At 50.7% G+C, this 3,928-nt stretch overlaps 1 protein-coding gene and 1 pseudogene across 3 annotated transcripts in view; one reads left to right on the plus strand and one right to left on the minus strand.

Annotated features, from left to right (window-relative positions):
• Positions 1-1,555: 1,555 nt before the first annotated feature.
• The window catches only part of LOC105521459, a 15,075-nt pseudogene continuing 12,702 nt past the window's right edge, over positions 1,556-3,928 (minus strand).
• The window catches only part of WASF2 (WAS protein family, member 2), a 104,595-nt gene continuing 102,394 nt past the window's right edge, over positions 1,728-3,928 (plus strand). For 2 of the 3 annotated variants that reach the window (XM_011955559.1, XM_011955561.1), the window contains exon 1: positions 1,728-1,930. The gene's annotated coding sequence lies outside the window, so the exon portion shown is untranslated. The remainder of the gene's footprint in view (positions 1,931-3,928) is intronic. The other variant, XM_011955560.1, reaches the window with a different exon arrangement.

The following is a 3,928-nucleotide window of genomic DNA, read 5'->3' on the forward strand; positions in this document are numbered from 1 at the left end:
TGAGTTCCGGGGCTGTTTCAAATTCCCTGGAGGACCCTGGGTAAGTCATGCAACTTCAGGAAGACTCAGTTGTCTTCTGCAAAAACGAGGGTAATAATCTGCCTTACAGAGTTGCCCTAGAGAACGAAGTGAGGTATCTTTGCTAACGTGTGAATTTGTCACATTTCTATCTAGCTGCGGCCTTTTTTTTTTTTTTTTTTTTTTTTGAGACTCGTTCTGTCTCCTAGGCTGGAGTGCAGTGGCATGACCTCAGCTTACTGCAACATCCACCACCCAGGTTCAATCGATTCTGCCTCCCAAGTAGCTGGGATCACAGGCGCGCACCACCAGGCCCAGCTAATTTTTGCGTTTTTAATAGAGGCAGGGTTTCTTTTTTTTCTTTTTTTGAGACAGAGTTTTGCCCTTGTTGCCCAGGCTGGAGTGCAATGGCGTGATCTCGGCTCACCGAAACCTTCACCTCCCGGGTTCAAGAGATTCTCCTGCCTCAGCCTTCCGAGTAGCTGGGATTACAGGCATGCGACACCATGCCCGGCTAATTTTTTGTATTTTTAGTAGAGACCGGATTTCACCATGTTGGCCAGGCTGGTTTCAACCACCCCACCTCAGGTGATCCACCTAGAGGCGGGATTTCACTTAGCCAGGCTAGTTTTGAACCCCTGACCTCAAGTAATCCACCCGCCTCGGCCTCCCCAAGTGTTGGGATCACAGGCATGAGCCACCGCGCCGGGCCTTTTGAGACGGGGTTTCGCTCTAGTTTCCTAGGCTGGAGTGCAATGGCGTGATTTCCGCTCACTGCAACCTCCGCCTCTCGGCAGAGAATTCAAGCGATTCTCCTGCCTCAACCTCCTGAGTAGCTGGGATTACAGGCATGGGCCACCACGGCTGGCTAATTTTGTATTTTTAGTATAGACGGGGGTTTCTCCAAGTTGGTCAGGCTGGTCTCGATCTCCCGACCTCAAGTGATCCGCCCGCCTCGACCTCCCAAAGCGCTGGGATTACAGGCCAGAGCCACAGCGCCCAGCCATCTGCAGCCTTTTGTAATCAACAAGACGCGCATATTCCTCACTCATGCATGAATCCTCAACAAACACTCCCCGCATGTGAGGCACAGACGACTGCTCCTATTTTGCAGAAGGACAAACTGAGACCCAGATAAATTCTAGAAGATGTCTGAGGTCGCAGAGTGAAGTGGCTCAACCAGGGATCCGCTCACTTTGACCATGGCTTTTCAGTGCTATCCCCCATTCCCAGGACCCGGGCCTCGCCCCAGATGGACCGTGCAGGGCGGGCTAGAGTTTGTGACTCACTCTCCCCACCCTACTTTCTGCTCGGGCTGAGACCGGAGTGAAGGGACAACACCATCTGCAACTTGAGGGGTGTCCACAGAAAGTTTACGGGCTTGGCCCCTTCCTTTCACCAAATATAGCGGTTCTTTGAAGGCTAACAAGAAGAATTCATCTTTCAACACACTTTGTACGAGGTTTTACACTTTCTTTGGTGAGTTTTCCCTACTTCGAACTTAGGAGTCGGTTTGCCTTAATCTCTGCCCCCCACTTCACTTGGTTTGCACCCCGCTGTTTACTCGGATTGCGGAAGTCGCCCGGGTGGAGCTCCGGGGAGGGTACCCGTGAGTACGTCTTTTGCGTAGCTGTTTAACTGGCATTTTACTCAGGCCAATGGAACGCCCCGAAGCCCCGGGTGGGTTGGGCAGTGAACCAATCAGGGCCATTGGCGGGGTGTGGCTGCGTCCCAGGGCGGGGAATACCGTAATGGCGGACACGGGCCGGGCGAGCGCGGCTGGGGGCGTAGCGCGCTGAGGGGGGTCCGGCCGTGTGGCAGCCCGCGAGGCGGTCCGCGGGAGTACACTCTGTGCGGAGACTGTGCGGCCGGCCGGCCTTTCCTGTCGCTGACGGCGACTGCGGGAGGCCAGGTGAGCAACAAGTCCCCTTGGGTAGACCCCGCTGGGAGGCGCGGGCCCCGGCCCGGCCGCTCCTCCCGAGCCGCAGGGTTCCGGGGGAGTGGGTGCCGCGACTCTTACTGCGGAGAGGCAGAGGCTGGGCGAGCGGTCAGCGCGGGGTGGTGTCTTAGTCCACCCCACCCCCTCAGGGAGGGAGGGAGTGACCCGGAGTCCCCTTCGGAAACTTGGAGGGGTCTGCAAGTCTGAGGGACTACGAGTGTCCCGACCTGACCTGGTTCTGCCATCAGCTACCTGTGTGATCTTGAGCAAGTCACTTTCCTCTCTAGGCCTTAGTTTCCCCGTGTGTAAAACGAGGGTTTCGTCGGCAGATGTATGTACAGGAGTTGGGTCCCAGCTGTTGTCTGAGATCTTGGACAAATTCTTCCCCAGGCTGAGCCTCAGTTTCCATCTCTGGACCACGAAGTAACTGAGGTGCTCGTTGAGGCCCCGACCTGCTAAATATTGAGGAGCGGGAGGAGGACACTGTGTGTGTGTGTGTAAGAGTGCGTGTGGGTATGTGCGCGTACAGGATGGTCTGCAGAGTAAGGGGGAGAGTTGTCTAAAGGGGCTATTCCAAGGAGGACGTGGGTGCTACCCAGAGCGTGATGGGGTGAGTTGGGGTCCTCTTGATTCTCCAGGAATGCTACAGCCTCTGAGAGGGGAAGTTTTAATACGGTTGTCCATAGAACCAGAGAAGAGGAAGGACTCCTTGGAGCTCCTTGGGGCTCTGATTGGAATGTAGGCCCAGAAATCAGGAGGGTTAGAAGGAGGAAGAAGAACTTTTATGGCAGCCCTACTAGGTGCCAACCCTCGCTTAGGCCTATGAACTTTTACAGTGACCCTTGAGAATTTACACATAAGGAAACTGAGTTTCAGAGGAGTTAAGTAACTTGCCCAAGGTCACACAGTAAAGGGCAGAGGTTACTTAACTAAATTGTTTCCTCTCAGAATCTCTAGGCAAGGGGGAAGTCACTGCCCACTTAAAAGATAGTGTTAGGGAAGTTTGCCTTGTTGCAAATGGGGGCAGAGGTCTGCCCCCAGATATGTGATTTGACTTCTGGGATGGGGACAGTCTTGTTCTCTGGAAGGTTAATTATAAGTCCAGCCCCTTTATCCAGTCTGTAAGTTGAAAAGAACTATTTGTAAGTCGTAAAAGTCACTTTGAAGGGTGTCAGATCCTCAGAGAGCTCCATTTGAATCCTGGTAGGGTTGCCTGTAGAAGAAAGTTCAGCAGCTGTTGGTGTATAGACTAGACTTTGGTTCAGGATGGTGCCAGCCCATTCACTTTTCTCCTGCATCAGAGGGCCACATTTTCTTGGGATGGGAGAAATTTCCCATTTTTTAGTTCAAATTTCTTTGGATTTCTTGGGGTGAAAGGTTCAATAGCCCACCTCTGATTAAGCTTAATACCCCTTTCTTTGTGCAACCTGTTATTTGACTTCTAATGAGTGAAGATTGTGGATCTGAGGTAGGTGGTAGTTGGGTACAATAACTTGCTGCCCTTAATTTTTCCAAACCTCAGAGCTTTTGGTTAATCAGAATGGTAGGAATGGCTATGGGTATTGTTCTCATATGTGAATGGTGGAGAAGAAAACTGGAAGAGGAAGTTGCTGAGAAAAAGGGCGTTTCTTAGCAGTGGAGCCAGTATGTATTTCTTTGTTTGAAATTCTAAAACCAGAAAAGCAGCAACTAAAGGAGGAAGGAAGGAAAGAACCGTGAAACTCTTTTTCCCGTTCAAATATCTTTAAGAACTGCTCCTGTCTCTATCCATGTCCCAGGCTCTACTTTCATAGAAAAAGTCAATTCTAATTTGTTCAGAGTTTTCTTCTAGAATGAAATAATTTTAAATCTTAAAACCTCTGAGAATAGTTGTTTAAAAATCAGAGCATTTTATTGAGTAAGTTATTTACAGTGGATTATTCTTTTTCTCAGCATATTACTAATTCGGTCTTATATATAAAATATAAAATA

Source organism: Colobus angolensis, unplaced genomic scaffold, assembly GCF_000951035.1.
Source record: "Colobus angolensis palliatus isolate OR3802 unplaced genomic scaffold, Cang.pa_1.0 Scaffold4, whole genome shotgun sequence".
Taxonomy (NCBI): Eukaryota; Metazoa; Chordata; class Mammalia; order Primates; family Cercopithecidae; genus Colobus; species Colobus angolensis.